Source organism: Rattus norvegicus, chromosome 17, assembly GCF_021556685.1.
Source record: "Rattus norvegicus strain SHRSP/BbbUtx chromosome 17, alternate assembly SHRSP_T2T, whole genome shotgun sequence".
Classification (NCBI taxonomy): domain Eukaryota; kingdom Metazoa; phylum Chordata; class Mammalia; order Rodentia; family Muridae; genus Rattus; species Rattus norvegicus.
In genome coordinates this window covers 92,631,099-92,641,666 of record NC_141550.1, presented here as the reverse complement: position 1 = coordinate 92,641,666, position 10,568 = coordinate 92,631,099, and the positions used below count along the sequence as shown (strand labels likewise).

The window sequence follows — 10,568 nt, the reverse complement described above, 5'->3', positions numbered from 1 at the left end:
GGACTCATCTGTCACCACTGATGGACTTGCCTCCTCCCCGGGGACTGAGGGTACTGTCCTGTCTACTAGGTCTCTTCTTTTCCCAGTTTAGCAGGCAAGGATGCCCTGATGAAGCAGTCTTAGCCTCACCTGCCTTCCAATCATGTACATTACAAAAATGCATGCTTCTAAAGACAGGATTAGTAACCGAGGCTGAACAGTTATTTTCCTTCTGGCCTCTTCCGTGTGTGCAGCTAAGCAGATCTCATTTGGTTTGAACGAAGATTTCAAACAAGTCTTATTTTAAAAAATCAACCCTATTGTCCCTGCTTTATAATTTCCCTCCCCTTTGAAGCCACGGTATTGCTGTCTGTGGCACTTGTTCAGAGCAGGCTCTATGCACATATCAAATCATCTTTCTCCACCAGCAAACAGTATTGCCCTCTCTGAGATGGCAGCAAACCTCTGCTTCATGTTGTCATGTGCACACAAAGAAACAACAATGCCATGGACCTAGCAATGCCAAACCACTCTCTGCTCTAGACCAAAGCTGGAGGCACACTGAGAGATATGTGTGCTGTCCCATCACCTGCCTGGGACTTGAACCCCACCCTGGGACTCATGGGCACTTGGTTATGAATGGGCAAGGAAGGGTGAGTCTTGCCTTTACTGTGTTTACAGAGAATCAAAGCCAAGATGCTGGGCTGAGTGCTGGGGCTACTGAAGCCTCATCATCAGTGAGGGGAGCACATGTGGGTTCCCAAGACTTGAAGGACCTTGGTGGAGTAGGGCCTGCTTCCTTCCCTCCTGTAGCTGTAGAGGGATATGTCCCTGAGAGTTATGTCTGGCAGGGGAATCTCTGGGTGATCACATGTACTGAAGGGCCTGGAGTGGCCAGTGATGCAACTGGAAATGAGATGATCGAGTTTCCCAGCTCTCTTGGAGGTTAAGAAGGATCTTCCCCTTTGTGTGACCATCCATGACCACTGTTCTCTGCAGCACCCCCTGGGAACGTACAGAAGACATTTCAGCCCAGGAAGGCAAAGCTTCTGAAAGTCTTGCTTCCACAGGGATGGCATCTGTACTCCTCGGTGCTAGCCTTTTGAATCTGTCTACATCTTCATCTCCTGTATGATTCTCTAATCCTGTATGTTTTTCTAATGAATAAGGAAAGATTTTTTGGTGCCAATTTAAATAGTTTTATTATTCCATGTTGCTTGTTTTGGGTCCCTTTGGAACAATGCTATACCCTCTACTTTGACTTAATTCACCTCTTCAATGGTGGGGCCTGAAGAACCACCACCAGATGGAGGAGCTCCTCCACCAGGGAAGCCACCAGGCATTCCTCCAGGCTTGCCACCAGCACTCTGGTACAACTTGGTGATGAGAGGGTTGCAGACCTTCTCCAGTTCTTTCTGCTGATGCTCAAATTCTTCCTTCTACGCAGTCTGGTTCTTATCCAGCCAGCTGATGATTTCATTGCACTTGTCAAGAATCTTCTGTTTGTCTTCATCATTTATCTTGCCTTGAAGTTTCTCATCCTCAACAGTTGCTTTCATGTTGAAGGCATAAGACTCCAGCGAGTTCTTCTATAGACATGACTTGAAAATTGTCCATGAATTCTGCTGTTGAGGATTCAGCCAACATCAGAATGAAAATATGTGAGAATTGCATCTAGGATGAACATTTATGCCTTGCCTTCTGATTATTCTCAAAAAATAGAGCATAACAACTATTTATAAGGCATTTCTTTGACATATTACAAGTAACTTAAATATAGTTTAACTTACATAAGAGGCTATATGTATGTTATATGTAAATACGTCATTTTCTAGAAGGGATTTTTAATATTCATAGCTTTTGGTATTCATGGGATGCCTGAAACCAACCTCCAATGAATACTATGGAGAACTATTATTTATGTATGAGGATCAATAAAACCCCTGGGCATTATATATTTGTGACCAATATATACTACGAAAGAAATTCTTGGAGCTGTAATATTTTAACTCACACCCATATACTACAAGAATGAATCCACTAGGAATTTCTTAAATTACTTGAATAAGAAGGGTAATACCTAAATTAAGTTGGGATAGAAAAAAATGAAATGCCCAGAGATATCAAGCATTTATATTTGGTAATAGACTTAGAACTCTGGTGCTAGAACCAGATTAAGGAAGCATGCCATATGTCTATTACTACATAGACTTCACATTAGAGTTAATAAAAATTTCATAGACTATCCTAATGTAAACATTAGGATAACCCTCTAACCCTGAATGAACCGTGCCCTAGTTTGGTTTCTATTGCTATGATCAAACACGAAACAATATAGCACTTTCAAAAAATGGCACTGGTTCAACTGGGGATCACCATGTAGAAGAGTGCAAATCGATCCATTCATATCACCCTGTACCAAGCTCAAATACAGGGGGATCAAGGACCTCCACATAAAACCAGATACACTCAAATTAATAAAAGAAAAAGTGGGGAAGAGCCTCAAACACATGGGCACTGGGAAAAGTTTCCTGATCAGAATACCAATGGCTTCTGCTCTAAGATCGGGAAATGAGAAATGGGACCTCATAAAATTGCAAGGCTTCTGTAAGGCAAAGGACACTGTCATTAGGACAAAACAGCAAACAACATGTTTGGAAAAGTTCTTTACCAATCCTATCCAATAGAGGGCAAATATTGAACATATACAAAGAACTAAAGAAGTTAGACTCCAGAGAGTCAAATAACCCTATTAAAAATGGGGTGCAGAGCTCAAAAAAGAATTCTCACCTGAGGCATATTGAATGGCTGAGAAATACCTAAGGAAATGTTCAACAGCCTTAGTCAACAGGGAAATGCTAATCAAAACAATCCTGAGATTCCACCTCATACCAGTTAGAATGGCTAAGATCAAAAACTCAGGTGGCAAAAGTACCCGTTGAGGATGCTGAAAAAGAGAAACACTCCTCCATTGTTGGTGAGATTGCAAGCTGGTACAACCAATCTAAAAATCAGTCTGGAGATTCCTCAGAAAAATGGACGTAGTACTACCTGAGGACCCTGCCATACCATTCCTGAGCATATACCCAAAAGATGTTCCAACATATAAGAAGGACACATGCCCCACTATGTTCATACCAGTCTTATTTATATAATACCCAGAAGCTGGAAAGAAGCCAGATGTCCTTCATCAGAGAAATGGATACAGATAATCTGGTACATTTACACAATGGAATACTACTCAGCTCTTAAAAACAATGACTACATGAAATGCTTATGAAAATTAATGGAACTAGAAAATATCATCCTGAGTGAGGTAACCCAGTCACAAAAGAACACACATGGTACCACTCACTGATAAATAGATATTAGCTCATGAGCTCAGAATATGTTAGAAACGAGTCACAAACCATATGAAGCTCAAGAAGTGGGAAGATCAAAATGGTGATCTTCATTCCTTCACAAAAGTGAGAACAAAAAACTCATGGGAGGACATACAGGGACATAGAGTGTATCAGGAACTGAAGAAAAGGTCATCCAGAGACTGCCCCACCTGGGAATCCTTCCCATATTCAGCCTCTAAATCCAGTCACTATTGCTGATGACAAGATGTGCTTGCTGACAAGAGACAGATATGGGTGTCTTTGAGACGCTCTGCCAGAGCCTGACTGATACAGATGGGCTAACCTTTGGGTTGAACAATAGGACCCCAATTATGGAGTTAGAGAAAAGACAGAAGTAGGTGAAGCGGCTCGCAACACCTTAGGAAGAACAAAAATATCATCCAATGAGACCTCACAGATGAGCTTCCAAGGACTAAACCAGCAACCAATGAGTACACATGGAAGGACCCATGACTCCAGCCACATATGTAGCAGAGGATGGCATTGTCCCCATCAATAGGAAGGGAAGCCCTTGGTCCTGTGAAGGCTTGTTTCCTCAATGTAGGGAAATGCCGATGTTGAGTTTGGAATGGGTGGGTGGGAGTTGGAGCGTCTTCATAGAATCAGAGGGAGGGGGAGGGGATGGCCGAGGCTGGGAAAGGGAGTAACATTTAAAATGTAAATACATAAAATATCCAAGAAAAAATACAGTTGAAAAAACCAAATACACATAGTGATACCCTAACAACATGAAGCATTTATGCATTTGGTTTTGAAGCACTGAATTTGGACAATGGAACTTTGTAATACAAAGAGTAGATGGTTAAATATTCCCAGCTACCAGACTTGTTTCTATTTTTATTCTTTTTTCCCCTTACTCCATTTAATATTCTTTCTTTGTTTTCATTACTGTTTGGATTATCACATTGTTAATGCTCTTCGCTTTAGCTGTACGTACAATATTATTCAAGAGTAAAAAGGGTGAACAATCGGGTTGAAAAGTATGCAGTTTACTCACAAATGGTGTGTGGAATAGACAAAGATGAGCATGTAGATCTGGATCCTTTAGGTGTGTGGGGTGTGCAGGGCTTGCTGTGATGGGAGAACTGGGTTCTGATGTTGCCAAGTATTAACAGTTTCTGTTGCTTATGTCCTTGTGCTTGAGTGCTGCCATCTGTATATCTCTGGGTTTGATTGATCTAGCTGTCTCTCACTGGAGCCTGTCCCTACTGCAAGCCTGTTGACCTGTGAGCCTGTGATTCTGTGATGCTGGATACATCAGAACTTCTTGAGGGTCAAGCTGCTTCTACGGGTGGACTCAGTGGGGTCATCTAAAATTGTAAAAGCATTAATAAAAATATTAGTTTTCAAATTACTCTGTTCATATATAGAAGTAAATATTCATAAATACATACACACATATATAAATAAATAAATAATTAGACTCCAAATATCAAATGTGTTCCCACAATTTTATATCTCTTTTTTATCATTTTTAATTTAACCTGTGTATTATCCTAATTTTTAAACAGCCTTAAACTTCCTTGACCAATCTAGCAATTAGTTACAAAGTTTCTAATGGGAGAAATTGAGGAGAATACTCTCTGGCAACATTCCAGACCCCACTTGAAAATGCCTAGTGTCATCTGTGCCCTCTGAACACAGGGATCTAGGAGCATTCAGGGGCACGACCCTTCTAGTTCCTGCCCTCCCTGAGAGCTGAAAATCAGCTGCCAGGAGCAACTACAACCCTGAGAACAGAACACTCTGTTCTTGGAACTGGCTGAAAGTGAACAGGAAAAGAGGTCCACAGGAGTGCAGACACACGGGCCTACACGAGAATCAAGCCACAGCCAGAAACAGCAAGACAAGCTAACATCAGAGACAAACTGATGATGAGAAGTAAGCACAGGAAGACAAACAACAGAATCTAAGACTACTTGGCATCATCAGAGTCCAGTTCTCCCTTCAAAGGAAATATTGGATATCCAAACACACTGGAAAGGCAAGACTTAGATTTTAAATCCCGTTTTTATCATGACGATGGGGGACTTAAAGAAGGTCAGAATAACTCCCTTAAGGAAATACAGGACAACACTGGTAAACAAGTACAAGCCCTTAAAGAGGAAACACAAAAATCCCTTAAAGAATTACAGGAAAACACAACCAAGCAGTAGAAGGAATTAAACAAAACCATCCATGAGTGAAAAATGTAAATAGAAACAATAAAGAAAGCAAAAAGAGAGACAACCCTGCAGAGAGAAGATCTAGGGAAGAGATTAGGAGTCATAGATGTGAGATTCACCAACAGAATACAAGGAAGAGAAGATAGAATCTCAAGGGCAGATGATACCATGGAAAACATCAGAAGAACCGTCAAAGACAATGGAAAAAGCAGAAAGTTCTCAGCCCAAAACATACAGGAAATCCATGGAAGAATGAGAAGCTCAAACCTAAGGAATATAGGTATAAAGAGAGAGAAGACTCCAACCTTAAAGGGGCATTAAATATCTTCAACATATTATAGAAGAAAACTTCCCTAACCTAAAGAAAGAGATGCGCATAAAGATACAAGAAACATACAGAACTCCAAACAGACTGGAACAGAAAAGAAATTTCTCCTGTCACATAATAGTCAAAATACCAAATGCAGAAAACAATGAAAGAAATTTCAAAGAAGTAAGGGGAAAAGGTCAAGTAACATATGAAGGCAGACCTATAAGAATTACTCTGGACTACTCACCAGAGATTATGAGAGCCAGAAGTTCCTGGACAGAAGTCATACAGAACCTAAGAGAACACAACTGTGAGCCCAGGCTATTATATCCAGCAAAACTCTCAATTAACATAGAAGAAGAATCCAAGATATTCCATGACAAAAACAAATTTATAAAATCTCTTTCTACAAATACAGCCCTACAAAGGATATTAGGTGGAAAAGCCCAACACAAGGAGGGAAACCACACCCAAGGAAAAGCAAGAAAGTTAATCTCTTTGCAACCAAAATAAAGAAGAGAAACACACAAACATAATACCACCTCTAAATACAAAAATACCAGAAAGCAACAATCACTATTCCTTAATATCTATCAACAACAATGGACTCAATTCTCCAATAAAAAGATACAGACTGACAGATTGAATATGTAAAGAGTACCCAGCATTTTGCTCCATACAGGAAACACATCTAAGAGACAAATATTGACCCTACCCCCGAGTAAAAGACTTGAAAACGACTTTCCAAGCAAATGGTCCAAGGAAGCCAGTGAGAGTAGCCATTCTAATGTTGAATAAACCAAAAGTCAGTAAAAAAGATAAGAAAGAAAACGTCATATTCATCAAAGGAAAAATCCACCAAGATGAACTCTCAATCCTAAACGTCAATGCTCCAAATGCAAGGGCATATACATTCATAAAAGAAACCTTACTAAAGGTCTAATCACACCTTGTACCTCACACAATAATAGTAGAAGGGTTCAACACAGCTCTCTCATCAATGGACAGACCATGGAAATAGAAATTAAACAGAGACATAGAGAAATTAACAGAAGTTATGACCCAAATGTACTTAACAGATATTAATAGAACATTTCATCCTAAAACAAAAGGATACATCTACTTCTCAGCACCTCATGGTATCTTCTCGAAAATGAACCATTTAACCGATCATGGAAACAGAAATTCAACAGAGATGTAGAGAAACTAAAAGAAGTTAGGAAACAAATGGATTTAACAGATATTTATAGAATATTCCATCCTAAAAAAAAAGGTTATACCTTCTTCTCAGAACCTCCTGGACCCTTTTCCAAAATTAACGATATAATCAGTCACTGAACAGGCCTGAACAGATACAGGAAGATAGAAATAGTCCCATGCATTCCGTCATATGCCCACAGACTAAGGCTGATCTGCAATAACAACAATAACGAAAGAACGCCCATATATACATGGAAGTTGAACAACGCTCTACTCACTTATAACTTAGTCAAGGAAAAAAATGAAGAAATTAAAAGACTTCTTAGAGTTTAATGAAAATGAAGGTAAAACATATCCAAACTTTGGGACACAACAAAAGCTGTGTGAAGAAGAAAACTCATAACTGTGACTGACTGCAAAAAAGAAAAAGACAGGGGAGAACACACACCAGTTCCTTGACAGCACACATGAAAGCTCTAAAACAAAATGAAGCAAATGCACCCAAGAGCAGTAGAAGGTAGGAAATAATCAAACTCAGGGCTGAAATCAACCAAGTAGAAAGGAAAAAGGTCTATACAAAGAATCAACAAAACCAAGAGCTGGTTCTCTGAGAAAATCAACAAGATAGATAAACCCTTAGACAGACTAACCAGTGGGCACAGAGAGTGTGTCCAAATTAACAAAATCAGAAATGAAAAGGGAGACATAACAACAGAATCTGAGGAAATTAAAAAAATCATCAGGTCCTACTAAAAAAAAAGCCTATATTCAACAAAACTTAAAAATCTGGAGGAAATGGACAGTTTTCTAGACAAATATCAGGTACCAAGGTTAAACCATGAACAGATAAACCATCTAAATTACCCCATAACTCCTAAAGAGGTAGAACCAGTGATTAATAGTCTGTGAATCAAATAGAGCCCACCATGAGATTGGTTTAATGCAGAATTCTATCAGACTTTCATAGAAGACCTCATACCAATATTCTCCAAACTATTCCACAAATTAGAAACAGACAAAGCACAACAAATGTCTTCTATGAAGTCACAATTACTTATACTACAGAAAGACCCAAAAATGAAAGAGAATTATAGACCAAATTCCCTAATGAATATCAACACAAAAATACTCAATAAAATTCTAGCAACAAGATCCAAGAACACATCAAAATGATCATCCATCATGAGGAAGTAGACTTCATCCCAGGAATAGAGGGATGGTTCAATAAATGGAAGTCCATCGACATAATCCACTTTATAAGAAAACTCAAAGATAAACACTACATGATCATTTCATTAGATGCTGAGAAAGGAATTGATAAAATTCAATACCCTTGCATAATAAAAGTCCTGAAAGATGAGGAATTCAAGGCCCATACCTAAACACAGTAAAAGCAATATACAGGAAACCAGAGCCAACATCACACTAAATGGAGACAAATGTTAAACAGTCCCACTAAAATTAGGGAATAGAAAAGCTGCCCATTCTCTCGCTATTTAATACTAAATATAGTTTTTGAAGTCTAAGCCAGAATAATCAGAAAACAAAAGAAGGTCAAAGAGATAGAAATTGGAAAGTAAGAAATCAAAATATCACTATTTGCAGATGATATCATAGTATACTTAAGTGATGACAAGAGTTCCACCAGAAAACTACTAAGCCTGATAATGAGCAAAGTGGCTGGATATAAAAATTAACTCCAAGATATCAGTAGCCATCCTCTACTCAAAGGTTAAAGAGGCTGAGAAAGAAATCAGGGAATGATACCCTTCATATTACTCCCAAATAATACATAATACCATGGTGTGACTTTAACCAAGACAGGGAAAGATCTGTATGACAAGAACTTCCAGTCTCTGAAGAAAGAAATTGAAGAAGATCTCAGAAGATGGAAAGACCTCTCAAGCTCATGGATTGGCAGAATTAATATGGTAAAAATGGCCATTTTGTCAAACGCAATATACAGATTCAATATACTCTCCAAAATACCAACTGAATTCTTCATAGAGACAGTATGAGCAATTTGCATATTTGTTTGGAATAACAACAACAACAAACAAAACAAAACCAAACAAACAAACAAAAAGGAACGAAGGTAGTTAAAAGTACTCTCAACAATAAAAGAAAAGACCTTCTGGTGGAATCTCCATCCCTGACTTCAGCAGTATTACACAGCAGAAGTTATGAAAACTGCATGTTAGTTGTACAGAGACAGACAGATAGATCTGTGGAATTTAATTGAAAACCCAAAAATGAACCCACACACCTATGGTCACTTGATCTTTGACAAAGGAGCTAAAGCCATTCAATGGAAAAAAGATAGCATTTTCAAGAAATGGTGCTATTTCAACTTGATGTCAGTATGTAGAAGAATGCAAATAGATTCATTCTTATCACCCTGTACAAAGCTTAAGTCCAAGTGGATCAAGGACCTCCTCATCAAACCAGATACACTCAAACCAATAGAAAAAAAGTGGGGAAGAGTCTGAAACACATGGGCACTGGGGAAATTTTCCTGACTAGATCACCAATGGCTTATGCTCTAAGGTCAAGAATCTACAAATGGGACCTCATAAAACTACAAAGCTTCTGTAAGGCAAAGGACTTTATCATTAGGACAAAAAGGCAACCAACAGATTGGGAAAAGATCTTTACCAATCCTACAACTGAAAGAGGGCTAATATAAAAATATACAAAGAATTCAAGAAGTTAGACTCCAGTGAGTCAGAGAACCCATGAAAAAATGGGGTACAGTGTTAAACAGAGAATTCTCAGCTCGGGAATATTGAATGTCGGAAAAGCACCTAAAGAAATGTTCAACATACATCTGTAGTCATCCAGGGAATGCAAATTGAAACAACCGTGAGATTCCACCTCACACCAGTCAGAATGACTAAGAAAAAAAAACTCAGGTGACAGCAGATGCTGGCAAGGATGAGGAGAAAGAGGAACACTCCTGCATTGATGGTGGGATTTTAAACTGGTACAACCTCTCTGGAAATCCCTGGGTAGGTTCTTCAGAAAATTGAAAATTGGACTCTCTGAGGTTCCTGCTATATTTCTCTTGGCCATATTCCCAAAAGATGTTCCAACATAAAACAAAAACCCCAAAAGAACAACAATTCCAACCAACCAGAGCTCCTAGGGGGTAATCCACTACCCACAGAGTACACATAGACTGACCCATGGCTCTAGCTGCATATGTAGCCAAGCATGGCCTTGTTGGGTACCAATGGGAGGAGAAACCCTTTGTCCTGCCATGTCTGGACCTCCCACTGCAGTGGAATTTCAGGGCGGGGAGACAGGAAAGGTAGATATTTGGGGAGGGGGACAAGCTTATAGAAGAAGGGGGAGGGCAAATGGGATGGGGGATTATGAATATGATATCAGGAAAGAGAATAACATTTGAAATCTAAGTACAATTAAAAAAATAGAAAAGAAAAGAAAAATAAAGAAAAATTATCCAGTAAAAATAAAATAAAATAAAATAAAAAATATAAAAAGAGCAAA

The 10,568-nt window shown here is 38.9% G+C and overlaps 1 long non-coding RNA gene across 4 annotated transcripts in view; it reads right to left on the bottom strand.

Moving 5' to 3' along the window:
• Positions 1 to 1,164: 1,164 nt before the first annotated feature.
• The window catches only part of LOC148000321 (uncharacterized), a 76,480-nt gene continuing 67,076 nt past the window's right edge, over positions 1,165 to 10,568 (bottom strand). For 3 of the 4 annotated variants that reach the window (XR_015641943.1, XR_015641942.1, XR_015641941.1), the window contains exons 2-3: positions 4,381 to 4,693; positions 1,165 to 1,604 (exon numbers count right to left, since the gene is read on the bottom strand). This is a non-coding gene — a long non-coding RNA (uncharacterized LOC148000321). The remainder of the gene's footprint in view (positions 1,605 to 4,380; positions 4,694 to 10,568) is intronic. The other variant, XR_015641944.1, reaches the window with a different exon arrangement.